The 19,884-nt window shown below is 37.7% G+C and overlaps 1 protein-coding gene across 8 annotated transcripts in view; it reads right to left on the bottom strand.

The window, feature by feature from the left end:
• Positions 1-19,133, bottom strand: part of LOC133646989 (inositol polyphosphate-4-phosphatase type I A-like) — a 92,441-nt gene extending 73,308 nt beyond the window's left edge. For all 8 annotated transcript variants that reach the window (XM_062043055.1, XM_062043047.1, XM_062043037.1 and 5 more), the window contains exons 1-2: positions 19,006-19,133; positions 10,261-10,320 (exon numbers count right to left, since the gene is read on the bottom strand). The gene's annotated coding sequence lies outside the window, so the exon portion shown is untranslated. The remainder of the gene's footprint in view (positions 1-10,260; positions 10,321-19,005) is intronic.
• Positions 19,134-19,884: the final 751 nt, after the last annotated feature.

Here is a 19,884-nt window from a genome sequence, read left to right on the forward strand (position 1 = left end):
TATCTTGTGTTTTTAATGTTGATTTAATAAAAAAAACAACAAAAAAAACAAAAAAAACCCCAAAAAAACCAAAACGATACAGATAATAAAAAAAACGATACCGATAATGTCCGATATTACATTTTAACGCATTTATCGGCCGATAATATCGGCAGGCCGATATTATCGGACATCCCTAGTTGGAATTGGGGGTTAAATCGCCAAAAATGATTCCCGGGCACGGCCACCGCTGCTGCTCACTGCTCCCCTCACCTCCCAGGGGGTGAACAAGGGGATGGGTCAAATGCAGAGGATAATTTCACCACACCTAGTGTGTGTTTGACAATCATTGGTACTTCAACTTGAACTTTAAACTGAGGTAGACACTATCCAAGAGGGTTGAGTTACTCCCTACCTTCTAGGCATCACTGTGTATTAATAGAAAAATTAAAGCTGTGCAACGTGTGAACGATTTCAACAAACCAAAAACAAAAACTTACAAGACTGACAGTATTGCAGCAAATCACACACTGTTCACTTTCTTGAAATGTTCACAGAAGACAATCATTTTCACGGAACTATGTCAATATGCAGTGTCTCATGCAGCCTTTTAATTAGGGTTAGCATTTTTGTAATTTTACTTCTGTTTGTTTTACTCTAGGTCGAGGGGGAGTTGCAGCCCCGCTTTAGCGTGTATATCTTGCTTGGTATACTATTCGCTTGCCTAACATAATTACTATTGCGACATCCAGTGGACACATTTAGAACAGCAGTTTAATTTTCCACTTAGCATACTTGCCAACCCTCCCGTTTTTAGCGGGAGAATCCCGGTATTCAGCGCCTCTCCCGACAACCTCCCGGCAGAGATTTTCTTCCGACAAACTCCCGGTATTCAGCCGGAGCTGGAGGCCACGCCCCCTCCAGCTCAATGCGGACCTGAGACTGAGTGGGGACAGCCTGTTCTCACGTCCGCTTTCCCACAATATAAACAGCTTGCCTGCCCAATGACGTCATAACATCTAGGGCTTTTAGAGAGTAGAGTGCACAACTGCGCACACAACAAGGAGACGAAGCAGAAGAACGAGGAAATTACAGACATGGCAAGAGCAAGATGAAGAAATACGCTTGCAAGTTCCAAAACGAATGGAAACAAGAATTTCAGTTCATCCAGGACAGTTTGAAGGGGAAGGTGTATGTTGCCTGTAAATTTTGTAGAACAGACTTCTCCATTGAACACGGTGGCCGAAATGATATACTCATCATGAACGGAGAAGTTAAACAGGACAATACTGCCATCTAATGGATAGCCACCGGAACACTGAAATTCAAGTATTCATTTTTTTTCTATGTAAATATATATGTAAATATATATATATATATGTATATATATATATATATATATATATATATATATATATATATATATATATATATATATATATATATATATATATATATATATATATATATATATATATATATATATATAGCTAGAATTCACTGAAAGTCAAGTATTTCATACATATATATATATATATATATGAAATATATATGAAATACTCGAGTTGGGGAATTCTAGCTGTAAATAACCACGCCCCCAACCACGCCCCCCGCCCCCAACCACCCCCACCCCCGACCAATCCCCCCCACCCCCTACCCCCCACCTCCCGATATTGGAGGTCTCAAGGTTGGCAAGTATGACTTAGCAAACTCATCTTGTGGGCTGGACTGAACCTGTTGGCGGGGCCTGATCTGGCCCTTGGGCCGCATGTTTGACATCCCTGATATAGAGTGTCGCTCGCACCCACAGGAGTGATTAATAAATAAATAATCTGGCATAATAGTGACCTGAGGATTGTAGTCGCATGGTAACAGGTTCAATGAAATGAAATACTGCATGAGCATCCTCAATTTGAGAAGGATTCAATTAAAATTATGATTCTAGGTTAATAGTTGCTGGCCTACTTTAAGATAACTGGTCCACATAGATCTCTCGGCGGTGCCTGACTTGCCCCAGTTTGATTTACGAGCCCTACATCTGTCGTGGCAACTGGACCGACTGTAGCAGCACCTACCTTCTTTCTACATTTGCGACAAAACTCCACAGCAGTTATACAGAGTTTAGCCAATCAGAGGCCTGGAGAAAAGATGAAGTACAATTTACTTTTTATTTACTGGATTTCAACCAAGCATGAGACTTGGAATCATTTTTATTTGAACTGCCTTTTATTTGATTCATTAAAAAAAAAAAAAAGTTTATGTGATCTTTTTATTCCTAAATGTATATTTTTTACTTTTGTTTTAAATTATACTTTATGTTAACGCAGTGTTTTTCAACCTTTTCTGAGCCAAGGCACATTTTTATCATTGAAAAAATCCGGAGGCACACCACCAGCAGAAATCATAAAAAAAGGAAACTCAGTAGCCGATATTGACAATAAAAAGTCGCAATTGTTGGATATGAATTCAAACCATAACCAAGCATGCATCACTATAGCTCTTGTCTCAAAGTAGTTGGGTGTACTGTCACCACCTGTCACATCACGCCCTGACTTATTTGGAGTTTTTAGGTGTTTTCCTGTGTGTAGTGTTTTAGTTTTTGTCTTGCGCTCCTATTTTGGTGGCTTTTCCTCATTTGTTGGTATTTTCCTGTAGCAGTTTCATGTCTTCCTTGAACGCTATTCCCCGCACCTGCTTTGTTTTAGCAATCAAGAATATTGCAGTTGTTTTTATCCTTCTTTGTGGGGACATTGTTGATTGTCATGTCATGTATGGATGTACTTTGTGGACGCCATCTTTGCTCCACACGCTGCAAGTCTTTGCTGTTGTCCAGCATTCTGTTTTTGTTTACTTTGTAGCCAGTTCAGTTTTAGTTTCGTTCTGCATAGCCTTCTCTAAGCTTCAATGCCTTTTCTTAGCGGCACTCACCTTTTGTTTATTTTTGGTTTAAGTGTTAGATACCTTTTTACCTACACGGTGCCTCCCGCATATTGTGTTAAGGAAAAACCATGTTCCCGTCATCTACAAAGCAATTAGCTACCTGCTGCCACCTACTGATAAGGAAGAGTATTACACGGGTTCTCTGCCGAGCTCTAGACAGCACAGACACTCAACGGCACATTGGCGGATTATAATTACTGGTTTGCAAAAAATATTTTTAACCCAATAAAGTGAAATTAGATAATCTCCCACGGCACACCAGACTGTATCTCACGGCACACTAGTGTGCCGCGGCACAGTGGTTGAAAAACACTGTGTTAACGTATCTTTTATGTCTTTTCTACATTTTTACTTGCTCGTAGTTTCTTAACTGTGTTTGGAAGGAAAACTACCGGTGGGAGCACAATTACTGTACACCGCGGAAAATATTAGTTAGTATTAGTATATGCCGGGGGTCGGCAACCCGCGGCTCTAGAGCCGCATGCGGCTCTTTAGCGCCGCCCTAGTGGCTCTGTGGAGATTTTTCAAAAATGTATGAAGAATGGAAAAAGATGAGGGGGAAAAAATCAATTTTTTTGTTTTAGTATGGTTTCTGTAGGAGGACAAACATGACACAAACCTCCCTAATTGTTATAAATCACACTGTTTATATTAAACATGCTTCACTGATTCGAGTATTTGGCGAGCGCCGTTTTGTCCTACTTATTTTGGCGGTCCTTGAACTCACCGTATAGTTTGTTTACATGTATAACTTTCTCCGACTTTCTAGGACGTGTTTTATGCCACTTCGTTTTCTGTCTCATTTTGTCCACCACACTTTTAACGTTGTGCATGAGTGCACAAAGGTGAGTTTTGTTGATGTTATTGACTTGTGTGGAGTGCTAATATTTAGTCACTGCATGACTGCAATCTAATCGATGCTAACATGCTATTTAGGCTAGCGATATGTACATATTGCATCATTATGCCTCATTTGTAGCTATATTTGAGGTCATTTAGTTTCCTTTAAGTCCTCTTAATTAAATGTATATCTCATGGCACATGTAATATGGCTTTTAATTTTTTGCGGCTCCAGACAGATTTTTTTTTGTATTTTTGGTCCAATATGGCTCTTTCAACATTTTGGGTTGCCGACCCCTGGTATAACCATCACCTGGAAAACATATTTAAAGCCAGCGAAGATAAACTTCTATTTGTGAGGTTTACGTCATTAAAAGTTCAACTGTTAGTTACCTTTTCTGAGAAGCAGCATTTTCCCAAGTGAAATAAAATATGTCTATGCAGAGGAAACTGCTTTTTAGAAAGTAAATGTTGAAAGACATTAACAGAACAATTACACTGGATGTTTACATTGTCACTTTAAAGACATCAACTGTAGTTTTTTTTAAATATAGACTTGAAATATTGGATTTTCCCGCATAATTCTTTGCACCTAAAAATATATGTGTGTAATAATAAATATAATTAGAACATTTGAGCATGTTTGTCTTCATTACAGTAAGTGTGTTTATCCTAAACATTCCTGACACTTTATTTTACACACTATGCAGTGTTTCCCATAAACTGCCAAGATACCCGTGGCGGTGGGGGCGTGGCTATGGGCGTGGTCACCATGACATCATCGAGTAATTGGCATAATTTACTACAATGATATGATTTTCTCTAAAAAGGCTTAAAAATGTATACTTACTAATTAATAATAACAGTTTTGTTTATCCATCCATCCATCCATCCATTTTACAATATAATTACAACACTTTATGTACATATTTATATACAGATTTGAACAATAAGTTATTCACTGAAATATATTTATTAATTGTGGTTCTTACAAAAAATATATCTTATAAAATATAAAAGCTAAAATGTCTCTTAAAGCTCTGCCCCTTTAATTAGTGCATACTAAATAATTTAACTTTAGCCTACTACTACAAGCATATTATTTACCAGCAACATAAAGTGAAACAGAGGCAGAGGTGTCCTGCCACAGTCAGTAACAAATAAACAGAAAACAGTGGTCAAATACAAATAAGGCAACAAGGGAAGTATCCTACACTTCTCTTTTGTAAAGTAAATCTGAACAGCCTATATGGGCATCTACATCAACTATATGTTTTGCCTGAGAAGCTGGAAAGGACAAAAAAAAAAAAAAAAAAATTATTTTATTTTTTTAAAAATTTGTGGCGGACGTAATTCTTTCGTGGCGGGGCGCCACAAATAAATTAATGTGTGGGAAACACTGCTATGGCACTTTTACCAAGTCTTTTTTTCTTTTGGACAATACCACAATAATATCACACCATGAGATTTTGATATTGTTACATCCTGAGTCTTTAGCCAATAAATGTGTTTGCAATGGTTTTTTTTTTGTTTTAAATTTTGGTTTAGTTCAGGGGTGTCCAAAGTGCGGCCCGGGGGCCATTTGCGGCCCGCAGGTCATTTTTTAACGGCTCCACGGCACATTTTAAAAATACGATTGAAAAAAATAAAAAACATTAAAAGTGGTATTTAAAGAGCAAACAGGTGAAATGTAACAAGAAAATGTAGCAATGTTTACTCTAATCACACAAAGCTGCCATGTAGGCTGTTTCTTTCTTTAAAAAAAAAAAAAGAATCAAAATCAATGTCATTATGAATTATTAACCTATTCAAGGCTCCAATTACGTCACATTAAATATTTTGAGATATTTTTTGGGGAAAATGTTGCATATTTTGTGTTTGCCATGTAAAAAAACAAGCTGTTTTTTTTTTAAAGAAGGGCCTAAAACGAACAAACAAAAAACGTATAATTGACAGATAGATCTGAAGTTGATCTCGAGATTATTGTGTTAAAAGTAAACAGTAAAAAAAAAATAATTATAATGTATTTTTTAACACTTTAATGAGTAGGACCCTTTTGGATCCCCTACAATTTTAGTGTGATTAGTTTTTAAGTGTCATTGCTCAAAAGATAATAATGAATTAAAATCAATGGTGTTATGAGTTATTGACCTTTTTAAGGCTCCAATTATTATATTATCTCAAATATCCCTCTTAAAAATGTTATTGGGTGAAAATATTGCATATTTTGTGTTTTTTTCATTAAAAAAAAGGGTTTTCTTTGACAAAAAGAGCATACAATTTAAATCTTTAAAAAATGTTATATTGACAGATAGACCTAATGTTGATCTAGAGATTTAAAAACTTGAATAATAACACAAATAATAATACTGAATAATGACACATTTTTCATTTTTTTGGACCAAAACCCTTTTGGGGATCAAGCCTGAGTGGAAGCCTAAATGTATATTTTTTATACATATATTGTATTGGTTTTTAAAATAAAAAATATCAAAATGGCCCCCGCTTGCTTTGATTTTTCAATGTGCGGCCGTCAGTGGAAAAAGTTTGGACACCCCTGGTTTAGTTGATAACTATGTACTGTATGTCAACGTCAGTCAGCGTGTCTGAAGAATGATGACATAGAGGGGTTCCACAGTAGGGAATAAGGGAAACTAATTTGAGAAAGTTTTGACTGCGTGACTTAAATGAAAAATACATGGCTTACAAACTCTGATGCACCACTGAAGAGGGACTGAAGAGGCCATAGAAGGGACCTACAAATAACGGCATTCGTGAAATTGAGCATGTGCACATGATTTATAGTTGATGGGAAAGTTGTGCGAGAGCTCAGAGTGGATTTAGCTGTGACATGATGGAAAAAAAGTTAGTCTTTGTTTATAGTTTATGTAGTTTGACTTTCTTTTAACCCCTGAGTATCATTTACTTGACTCGTTAGCCTTGTTTGAGAATATGGAGCTCATCTTGTTCGTGTATGGAAGTGAGCGCGTCCGTGTATCTGGAGCTCGGCCAGTTGACCAAATATGGCAAAAAGCCATTTTGTACTGGTCGGTGGTGTGTGCCAAGACACGACGACTCATTATGAACAAGAACTGGGTCTGCCCAATCTTCTCCAAGTGCACACATTGATTAGCTCAGATCTGCCATTTTACTGGGACATACAAACCCCGTTTCCATATGAGTTGGGAAATTGTGTTAGATGCAAATATAAACGGAATACAATGATTTGCAAATCATTTTCAACCCATATTCACTTGAATATGCTACAAAGACAACATATTTGATGTACAAACTGATAAAAAAAAATGTTGTGCAAATAATCATTAACTTTAGCATTTGATGCCAGCAACACGTGACGAAGAAGTTGGGAAAGGTGGCAATAAATACTGATAAAGTTGAGGAATGCTCATCAAACACTTATTTGGAACATCCCACAGGTGTGCAGGCTAATTGGGAACGGGTAGGTGCCATGATTGGGTATAAAAACAGCTTCCCAAAAAATGCTCAGTCTTTCACAAGAAAGGATGGGGCGAGGTGCACCCCTTTGTCCACAACTGCGTGAGCAAATAGTCAAACAGTTTAAGAACAACGTTTCTCAAAGTGCAATTGCAAGAAATTTTGGGGATTTCAACATCTACGCTCCATAATATCATCAAAAGGTTCAGAGAATCTGGAGAAATCACTGCACGTAAGCGGCATGGCCGGAAACCAACATTGAATGGCCGTGACCTTCCATCCCTCAGACGGCACTGTATCAAAAACCGACATCAATCTCTAAAGCAGGGGTCACCAACGCGGTGCCCGTGGGCACCAGGTAGCCCGTAAGGACCAGATGAGTAGCCCGCTGGCCTGTTCTAAAAATAGCTCAAATAGCAGCACTTACCAGTGAGCTGCCTCTATTTTTTAAATTTTATTTATTTACTAACAAGCTGGTCTCGCTTTGCCCGACATTTTTAATTCTAAGAGAGACAAAACCCAAATAGAATTTGAAAATCCAAGAAAATATTTTAAAGACTTGGTCTTCACTTGTTTAAATAAATTCATATAATTTTTTACTTTGCTTCTTATAACTTTCAGAAAGACAATTTTAGAGAAAAAAATACAACCTTTTTTAAACACATATACCTTTTTACCTTTTAAATTCCTTCCTCTTCTTTCCTGACAATTTAAATCAATGTTCACGTTTTTGTTTTTTTTTATTGTAAAGAATAATAAATACATTTAAATTTAATTCTTCATTTTAGCTTCTGTTTTTTCGACGAAGAATATTTGTGAAATATTTCTTCAAACTTATTATTATTAAAATTCAAAAAAAATATTCTGGCAAATCTAGAACATCTGTAGAATCAAATTTAAATCTTATTTCAAAGTCTTTTGAATTTCTTTTAAAAATTTTGTTCTGGAAAATATAGAAGAAATAATGATTTGTCTTTGTTAGAAATATAGCTTGGTCCAATTTGTTATATATTCTAACAAAGTGCAGATCAGATTTTAACCTATTTAAAACATGTCATCAAAATTCTAAAACTAATCTTAATCAGGAAAAATTACTAATGATGTTCCATAAATTATTTTTTTAATTTTTTCAAAAAGATTCGAATTAGCTAGTTTTTTCTCTTCTTTTTTTCGGTTGAATTTTGAATTTTAAAGAGTCGAAGTTGAAGATAAACTATGTTTCAAAATGTAATTGTAATTTTTTTTGTGTTTTCTCCTCTTTTAAACCGTTCAATTAAGTGTAAATATCATTAATTATTAATAATAACATAGAGTTAAAGGTACATTGAGCAAATTGGCTATTTCTGGCAATTTATTTAAGTGTGTGTCAAACTGGTAGCCCTTCGCATTAATCACTACCCAAGAAGTAGCTCTTGGTTTCAAAAAGGTTGGTGACCGCTGCTCTAAAGGATATCACCACATGGGCTCAGGAACACTTCAGAAAACCACTGTCACTAAATACAGTTGGTCGCTACATCTGTAAGTGCAAGTTAAAGCTCTACTATGCAAAGCCAAAGCCATTTATCAACAACACCCAGAAACGCCGCCGGCTTCTCTGGGCCCCGAGATCATCTAAGATGGACTCATGCAAAGTGGAAAAGTGTTCTGTGGTCTGACGAGTCCACATTTCAAATTGTTTTTGGAAATATTCGACATTGTGTCATCCGGACCAAAGGGGAAGCGAACCATCCAGACTGTTATCGACACAAAGTTCAAAAGGCAGCATGTGTGATGGTATGGGGGTGCATTAGTGGCCAAGACATGGGTAACTTACACATCTGTGAAGGCACCATTAATGCTGAAAGGTACATACAGGTTTTGGAACAACATACTGTATGCTGCCATCTTTTTCATGGACGCCCCTGCTTATTTCAGCAAGACAATGCCAAGCCACATTCAGCACGTGTTACAACAGCGTGGCTTCGTAAAAAAAGAGTGCGGGTACTTTCCTGGCCCGCCTGCAGTCCAGACCTGTCTCCCATCGAAAATGTGTGGCGCATTATGAAGCGTAAAATACGACAGCGGAGACCCCGGACTGTTGAACGACTGAAGCTCTACATAAAACAAGAATGGGAAAGAATTCCACTTTCAAAGCTTCAACAATTAGTTTCCTCAGTTCCCAATCGTTTACTGAGTGTTGTTAAAAGAAAAGGCCATGTAACACAGTGGTGAACATGCCCTTTCCCAACTACTTTGGCACGTGTTGCAGCCATGAAATTCTAAGTTAATTATTATTTGCAAAAAAAAACAAAGTTTATGAGTTTGAGCATCAAATATCTTGTCTTTGTAGTGCATTCAATTGAATATGGGTTGAAAAGGATTTGCAAATAATTGTATTCCGTTTATATTTACATCTAACACAATTTCCCAACTCATAAACTACCGTTCAAAAGTTTGGGGTCACATTGAAATGTTCTTATTTTTAAGGAAAAGCACTGTACTTTTCAATGAAGATAACTTTAAACTAGTCTTAACTTTAAAGGAATACACTCTATACATTGCTAATGTGGTAAATGACTATTTTAGCTGCAAATGTCTGGTTTTTGGTGCAATATCTACATAGGTGTATAGAGGCCCATTTCCAGCAACTATCACTCCAGTGTTCTAATGGTACAATGTGTTTGCTCATTGGCTCAAAAGATAATTGATGATTAGAAAACCCTTGTGCAATCATGTTCACACATCTGAAAACAGTTTAGCTCGTTACAGAAGCTACAAAACTGACCTTCCTTTGAGCGGATTGAGTTTCTGGAGCATCACATTTGTGGGGTCAATTAAACGCTCAAAATGGCCAGAAAAAGAGAACATTCATCGGAAACTCGACAGGCTATTCTTGTTCTTAGAAATGAAGGCTATTCCATAAAATTGTTTGGGTGACCCCAAACTTTTGAACGGTAGTGTATGGAAACGGGGTTTGTTTATCGTTTGTTAATTAGCACAAGATGAGGAAAATCTGTATCTTGCCATACGATATTCCACAGCTTGTGTCCCTTTCAATGGACTCACAGTCTTCTCCAGGAAGGTGAGGAGGACTATTGATGAGGTAGAGAAACAGGAGGTCACAACCTGAGAAGAAAACAATGATTCAGATTAGAGTGCTGCTAAAAGTGTGTTTTCCCCATGCAGGTTAATTACACTAATATTAGAAGTGTGTGTGAGTGTGTGTGCCACCTGAGTCCATTAGAATAACGCATTAATTATGTCTTTCAGGGTACCGAGCAGCTGTTGGCCTTTCACATGATAATGAGCAACACCTTTAAAGTCCATCCTCCAGCACACACCTCTAAAAAAAACAGTCCTGGTTTTATTCTGACGCACTGCAGTAGGTTCCTGACATCCACAAATGTTCTGTATTGCTCAAGTTACCAGCACTTCCTTTGGATGTTGCACAAGGGAAGTTAAAAGATACAGAAACACTCCATGGCTACAATGTCAGTAAAAAACACTTCAGGACTTGAGAGCATGTTGGACCAGATGTATGCATAACTGACCCAAAAAAAATGATAGAAAAGTATTACAAGGATGCATTTTTTTCTGGCAGGTCAATGCATGGTGAAATCTATTTATATTTGAATCAAAATACCCACAGCAGCTACACTTATATTCGGATAATAACCACGCTGGTTATGTGGTAAACACGGTAAACAAATATGACTGCGTGCACTTGCCTCCAGCTGCTAGCAGCATGATTGTGCACTTTCAACAACAACATATCCAAATACGCAGCTCAGGCTTGCACAGTCAAGACACAATCAGTGTTACACGGCAGCTGCACCATACACACATACCCGAGGATGCCCGCTTCCACGACCGGGCAGGATGTAAACAAAGTCACGTTGCTGACGGCATCACGAGGCAAAAAAAAATAACACAGCTGCATCTCTTGCCCCTCTCGTCTTCCCCTATCACTCCAGCCATTTAACACTTTGCAGCACAAACAGCACCACCACTCCAGCTGCAGCCATCCTGTGGTTACTGCTGCCGTTCTTGCAGTCATGTGCAGTGTTTCCCACACATTCATTTATTTGTGGCGGCCCGCCACGAAAGAATTACGTCCGCCACAATTTTTTATTTTTTTTATTTTTTAAATTTAATTTTTTATTTTTTTTTGGTGGTCCTTTCCAGCTTCTCAGGCAAATCATATAGTAGATGTAGATGCCCATATAGGCTGTTCAGATTTACTTTACAAAAGAGAAGTGTAGAATACTTGTCTTGTTGCCTTATTTGTATTTGACCACTACTGTTTTCTGTTTATTTGTTACTGACTGTGGCAGGACACCTCTGACTCTGTTTCACTTTATGTTGCTGGTAAATAATATGGTTGTAGTAGTAGGCTAAAGTTAAATTATTTAGTATGCACTAATTAAAGGGGCAGAGCTTTAAGAGACATTTTAGCTTTTATATTTTATAAGATATATTTTTTGTAAGAACCACAATATATTTCAGTGAATAACTTATTGTTCAAATCTGTATATAAATATGTACATAAAGTGTTGTAATTATATTGTAAAATGGATGGATGGATGGACGTTTAAAACAAAACTGTTATTATTAATTAGTAAGTATACATTTTTTGAGCCTTTTTAGAGAAAATCATATCATTGTAGTAAATTATGCAAATTACTCGATGATGTCATGGTGACCACGCCCATAGCCACGCCCCCACCGCCACAGGTATCTTGGCAGTTTATGGGAAACACTGATGTGCTTCACTCTTTGCGGCAACGCTATCATATTAATAGAAACCACATCATTTATATTTACAAGCAATATGGAGATCAATCATGTTTCTTTACACATGTCAGGGGATGCTGCTATCTTTAGCTTACACACACTAGAGACTGAACAGACACAAACACTTCAAATACTCCGTTTTCAATGATTCATTCGACTGGAGCCTTTGTCACATTTCCACAATGATAAACAAAGCAAAGTTGTATTAATTACACAAATATCACGTGAGAAGTCTTAGGCCATTGATAGATTTGTTTTGTTAGCCAAGTAGTTTTCTAGCGTCTTCTCCCACCACAGCAAGCCACTCGTATAATTTGATAGGCTTAAGTTTTTACACTAAATTGCAGATGACCTTCCCGACACAACCCTCCAATTTATGCGGGATCAGCACAGGTAATGGAAGGGCAAAAAATCGAACCCATGCTGGCAGCTCGAAAAGTATCAACATGCACCACAACACTACCAGTACACACAGCAGGTAAGAAAGTATCAACATGTACCACAACACTACCAGTACACACAGCATGTAAGAAAGTATCAACATGTACCACAACACTACCAGTACACACAGCATGTACGAAAGTATCAACATGTACCACAACACTACCAGGACACACAGCATGTAAGACAAGTATCAACATGTACCACAACACTACCAGTACACACAGCATGTAAGACAAGTATCAACATGTACCACAACACTACCAGTACACACAGCATGTAAGACAAGTATCAACATGTACCACAACACTACCAGTACATACAGCATGTAAGAAAGTATCAACATGTACCACAACACTACCAGTACACACAGCATGTAAGACAAGTATCAACATGTACCACAACACTACCAGTACACACAGCATGTAAGACAAGTATCAACATGTACCACAACACTACCAGTACACACAGCATGTACGAAAGTATCAACATGTACCACAACACTACCAGTACACACAGCATGTAAGACAAGTATCAACATGTACCACAACACTACCAGTACACACAGCATGTAAGACAAGTATCAACATGTACCACAACACTACCAGTACACACAGCGTGTAAGACAAGTATCAACATGTACCACAACACTACCAGTACACACAGCATGTAAGACAAGTATCAACATGTACCACAACACTACCAGTACATACAGCATGTAAGAAAGTATCAACATGTACCACAACACTACCAGTACACACAGCATGTAAGACAAGTATCAACATGTACCACAACACTACCAGTACACACAGCATGTAAGACAAGTATCAACATGTACCACAACACTACCAGTACACACAGCATGTACGAAAGTATCAACATGCACCACAACACTACCAGTACACACAGCATGTAAGAAAGTATCAACATGCACCACAACACTACCAGTACACACAGCATGTACGAAAGTATCAACATGTACCACAACACTACCAGTACACACAGCATGTAAGAAAGTATCAACATGCACCACAACACTACCAGTACACACAGCATGTAAGAAAGTATCAACATGCACCACAACACTACCAGTACACACAGCATGTAAGACAAGTATCAACATGTACCACAACACTACCAGTACACACAGCATGTAAGAAAGTATCAACATGTACCACAACACTACCAGTACACACAGCCTGTAAGACAAGTATCAACATGTACCACAACACTACCAGTACATACAGCATGTAAGAAAGTATCAACATGTACCACAACACTACCAGTACACACAGCATGTAAGACAAGTATCAACATGTACCACAACACTACCAGTACACACAGCATGTAAGAAAGTATCAACATGTACCACAACACTACCAGTACACACAGCATGTAAGACAAGTATCAACATGTACCACGACACTACCAGTACACACAGCATGTAAGACAAGTATCAACATGTACCACAACACTACCAGTACACACAGCATGTAAGAAAGCATCAACATGTACCACAACACTACCAGTACACACAGCATGTAAGACAAGTATCAACATGTACCACAACACTACCAGTACACACAGCATGTAAGAAAGTATCAACATGTACCACAACACTACCAGTACATTGGTCACTTACCATGAATTGATTTACGTGGACCCCGACTTAAACAAGTTGAAAAACTTATTGGGGTGTTACCATTTAGTGGTCAATTGTACGGAATATGTACTGTACTGTGCAATCTACTAATACAAGTTTCAATCAATCAATCAAGCTGCCATTATGATGTGCAGTGATGTTTTCTAATTACCGAAAATCTTGAATTATTCAAAGTATTTCAATGGTTGGAATCTGCGCTTTTGCATGATATACTAGTCACTATGGTAATTTAATTAGTTACTATGGTCATGTAATGAGTTACTATGGTCATGTAAGTCACAGCAGCTCAGACGAGGCACCAAGCAGTGTGGGTGGGGAGTGTTTCCACAGAGTGTTTCCAGAGCCTGAAATGTGGGTGTCAGGGACAAACGTGGAAGGAGATTTTCACAAAAAAGTTGTAAAGCTTAGTGATATATCACATATATCAGATTGTAGGTGGGTGTGTTTACCTTTCACGTTCATATTTCGCTGTATTGGTTGCATTTTTGTTGATTGTAAAATATGTGGATGGAGAGGGGGTGTGACGTTCATATGTTGTCAATATTCAGTGTTTTATCCTTCATAGTTAATATTGTAACATTCTTTATTTTCATCTACATTCTGGGTGTCTCATTCAGTGAAAAAAATTTAAAATTCCATTCCATTTTTTAAGGCCGTCTGTCATAATGTTTTTAGCTTTCAATCAGACATTATTCTGAGGTTTTGTATTAGCAGGGTTTCCCACACATTCATTTATTTGTGGCGGCCCGCCACGAAAGAATTACGTCCGCCACAAAAAAAAATAAATAAATAAATAAATAAATAAATAAAAATAAAAAATAAATAAAAAATAAAAAATAAAAATAAAAATAAAAATTTGTCCTCTCCAGCTTCTCAGGCAAATCATATAGTTGATGTAGATGCCCATATCGGCTGTTCAGATTTACTTTCCAAAAGAGAAGTGTAGGATACTTCTCTTGTTGCCTTAATTGTATTTGACTTTATTAAATGTATTTATATTAGAAACACAACATGTGTATATAACAAAGGGTGCAAAGTCTGCAGGCAGTAGGAAACACATGGTTAAGTGTAGGGAGTAAAACTGATGGCAGTCTAAAGTTCAAGATTTTTGGAGCTCTTTGTTCAGTGGATCAGATGTTTGATGAAACTCTGTGTCTATCTACCACCACTACTGTTTTATGTTTATTTGTTACTGACTGTGGCAGGACACCTCTGCCTCTGTTTCACTTTATGTTGCTGGTAAATAATATGCTTGTAGTAGTAGGCTAAAGTTAAATTATTTAGTATGCACTAATTAAAGGGGCAGCGCTTTATGAGACATTTTAGCTTTTATATTTTATAAGATATATTTTTTGTAAGAACCACAATTAATAAATATATTTCAGTGAATAACTTATTGTTCAAATCTGTATATAAATATGTACATAAAGTGTGGTAATTATATTGTAAAATGGATGGATGGATGGACGTTTAAAACAAAACTGTTATTATTAATTAGTAAGTATACATTTTTTGAGCCTTTTTAGAGAAAATCAAATCATTGTAGTAAATCATGCAAATTACTCGATGATGTCGTGGTGACCACGCCCATAGCCACAGGTATCTTGGCAGTTTATGGGAAACACTGATTAGTGTTCCTAAAAATCAGATATACCGGCCCCCAGGACACACTTTTATCTCCAAATTTGGCCGCCCGAGTCAAAATATTTGCCCAGGCCTGATCTATGCTAACTAACCTCAGCAAATGCATACTGTAACCTCCTGGCAGAGGTAAACATGACAAAAGAAGAGACAGATGAAAGTTAGTTCGTAGCTTTAAACGTTTGTTTTTTTTGCTTTACTATTTTTAACTCACTTTTTGCAAGTGTGTAATGGCCAATTACGCCAATGCATCTATGCAACTCACCACTGCCACAAATAGATGGCAGTCCTATTGTAAATTGATGATGTTGTCACAACCAATGTTAGGCTATATTATCAGAAAGTCAGTAATAAATTACTTGTGTATAAGCAGCATCCAGATCCGGTTTGTACTTTTCTCGCTCTGTCTAGTAGCAAACAGACAGGGGAAAGGTCACACGGCTGAAAACATCACGCATCCGTCTGCGGTGGTTGACGACGGCAGGGTACAGTCAAACGGCTTGCGCTCACCCTTGCCGAGTGGGCGACTAGGATGAGTCACCAACAACAGCAACAGATAGAAACTATACGAATATTAATGAGGTCCTACGTCCAAATAATGAGAATGAGTGAAAAAACAGTGCATAAAAAAGACCAGGGGCCGTACTTATCAAGCTTCTTAGAGTGCCATTTTACACTTAAGTCCTGAGAATTTGCGAAATTTAGTCCTACTCTCAAACTTAAGAATAAAAGCTTTTTATCAACGTTCTTAAGTCTAAGAATCACTCCTACTCTCCACGATATTTAAGAGACCTTCAGAGGTGTCTTAAGTGGTTAGGAGTTGCCAGCAGGGGATGGCACTGAGGCGAGAGAGACGTGCGCGAACGTTCAGGGAACGGAACAATGTTGGGTTTTTTTTTATGACGAGCAGCTGATCAAACGGTATCGTTTAGACAGAGCGGATATTATTTTTGTCACAGATTTAATACTTTTCGATTCCTTGTTGATTTCTGCATGTGTCTGCAGTGGGCTAGTATATATAGAGCCACCCACACCAGTTTCAAATTAGTTGCCTAATTAATGAATTGGAAAGAAAATGTTATGACAGTAGCGTATGTGTGTGGCCGTGAGGTGAGTGACGTCAGTGAGTGTGTGGGCGAGAGAAGAGAGGGAGCGGTAGCGTGAGTGCCGGCGGGGACTAGTTTGTTTTGTATTATTTTGTAGTTTATTGTCAAAATATACACTCCCATTGTCCACTTAAATATTTCCAAGATATTTCTTTATTCTTAGACAACGGATTCCCTTCCGTGATTGGTCATTTCTATGGACACAGAAATGACGTCACCTAAAATTCCGTTTACGGCACATAGTAATGTCGTAATTCAGCTCTGAGTGTGACACTTAAGATTCAGTCCTACACTTCGCTGAAAGTGTGAGTAAGACGCTTGATAACTAACTTTTAAGTGCAGCTTTCAGCGAACAATTTATTTACTCTTAAGTCAACTCTTAGCAGACTTCTTAGGAGTAATTCTAAGAAGCTTGATAAGTACGGCCCCAGATCTCCTAAACCACCCACGTTGTTACTTTTGACTTTTGCAAGCTTTTTAACCGAGCAAACATGTTTGTGGCGAGGAAACACGGAAAGAGAAACTCACTTGCGGAAAAATTCAAACTATTTATACTGTAAATGCAGTTACATCGCTGTGGTATGAGGCTGCTGTGCCGAATAATGGTCCACTTCCTGTACCTGTAAGTTGGACTATTAATAGGAATCCTTTTGTACGACAAGCACACATACAGTATGATTATTTTTTTTATGCACCATTACTGGTAAATAAATGTGAGCACGGGAGCCTATGGATAGGATAGGATAGGACTTTATTGTCATTGCACAAGTACAACAAAACTATGTTGCTATTTAGACTATGGGAGTCTATTCTGCCTAAAAAGCCATTAAAAAACATCCAAACACCTCCAATGAGGTGTTGTATAAATGATGTAAGTATATGTAGTTTAGTAACAGGCACATGTATAATAATATTTAATATTTACGTATATTGCTCAAGTCAAGCATACTGTGGCGCTTTAATTTCACAGACAACATCACTGATTACTGCAGACTTCGGTCAAACAAACATAACGAAACATCACTCACTGCACAATGTCTGCTCTCACTGGGATGCCAACTGTTGGGATGCTGATATATTCCATGTTTAGATGAAGAATCACTCACAAAGTGTACTAAAGCGTCTTTTCGGGTATTTTTCACCAGTTCCGGGTCTCAGTTTGCAGTCAAAGTGTACCAAATTTTACTACAACAGTGACACGCATGATTCATAACCTTGAATAAACTTTCACAAGCGCCGAGGCGAGAAAGCAGCTCACCAGCTCGTGTTGTTGATGGATTTAAACTGTTATTAGTAGATTTCACAGTACAGTACATATTCCGTACAATTGACCACTAAATGGTAACACACCAATAAGTTTTTCAACTTGTTTAAGTCGGGGTCCACGTTAATCAATTCATGGTGATACAGCGGCAGAAGGAAGTTACCTCTCTCTGATCAACGAGCCGCTAAATGTAGGTTCATAACGATAGCGCTTATTATAACAATATTGCTAATACTTGGTTAAAATGTAGGTGTTGTTGGTACTTTTTGCATTAAAAAAAGACATGTGTTCTTGTCTCTCATAAGGATTGTGAATTATAGGCAAAATTCCTCAAATAGAGCAGTTCCCCTTTAACAATTCACTCAGACATAGTTTAAGACAAAACATATTTTGACAAAATACCCATATGTAGTGTTCAGAGCACCCTAAATGGTAGCAGTACTAGAAGTAGGACCCTTTCAAAATAAGAGAGGCAACATATTCTCCACACCTTACGTACAATCCGCAAACACACAACGCAGTGTGCATGAAGATAATAAAACAGGGTTTCTAACAAAATGTAATATTATAGCTGTGATATTTCAGATTGTAACACGCTGACGGGATGAAGGCGAATTGCACCAGTCACTTCCGGTCAGAGATTCTCACAAAACAACATTAATGTCCATCCTCTGATGAAGCTTGGTCCTTTTTTCACTATCAAATTATTTGATAACCCTCAGATTCCCTCCAGTTTAAGGACAATGTTCAAGCCTCAGGGTCAAAACTGAACTTTTTCGGGAAAAGCTAGTCTTTTCTTAAGCTGTAATGTAAACACTACAGAACCGTCGTTAAAAAAACAACTTCAACACAGTTAAGACACTCGCTTGAGTCGTTAGGTGTGCCGGGAATGTATTACTTACATGCTCCTTTTCAGCATTCAAGAGTTAAATCCGTCATTTAAGTGAAAAAGGAACATTGTCGAGAGGCGCCTGAGGTCGCCACAACGTCTCAGACTGCAGCACCAGAAGTGACAGGCCGGCTAGTTCCGCCTCCTGCGTGACGTCACAATGACGTCATCACGTTCTCCTTCACCGCGCGGGCTTTTTGCTTTCAAAACCAAAAAATAAAATTAATTCCTTAAAAAATATTATAAAATGATGTGCGTACAATAATTCCAGCCAAAAAAAATAAATACATAAAATGAAGAATAATTTAAGTATACATTTTTTTACCAAACTATAAACTGATTGTTTTCTTCCAGAATACAATTCACTCTCTAGCGTCATCTAGTGGATAACATTTATAAATGTTAATGATCTAGTTCAGGGGTCGGCAACCCAAAATGTTGAAAGAGCCATATTGGACCAAAAATACAGAAAAGTAATCTGTCTGGAGCCGCAAAGAAAATTAAAAGACTTATATAAGTGTTATAATGATGGCAACACATGATGTAAATATGACTGATTAGCACTCCATAACAAGTCAATTATATCAACAAAGCTCACCTGTGTGCATTCACGCACAGTATAAAACGTTTGGTGGACAAAATGAGAGAAAGGAGTGGCATAAAACAAATCCTTCTGTGGCAGCGTCGGAGGAAGTTGTACATGCCAACCTTGGGACCTCCAATATCGGGAGGTGGGGGGTAGGGGGTGGGGGGGGTGGGGGGACTTGGTCGGGGGTGGGGGGGTTGGTGGTTGGGGGCGTAGTTGGGGGCGTGGTTATTTACAGCTAGAATTCACCAACTCGAGTATTTCATATATATTTTATATATATATATATATATATATATATATATA

Source organism: Entelurus aequoreus, linkage group LG01 (assembly GCF_033978785.1).
Source record: "Entelurus aequoreus isolate RoL-2023_Sb linkage group LG01, RoL_Eaeq_v1.1, whole genome shotgun sequence".
Lineage (NCBI taxonomy): Eukaryota > Metazoa > Chordata > Actinopteri > Syngnathiformes > Syngnathidae > Entelurus > Entelurus aequoreus.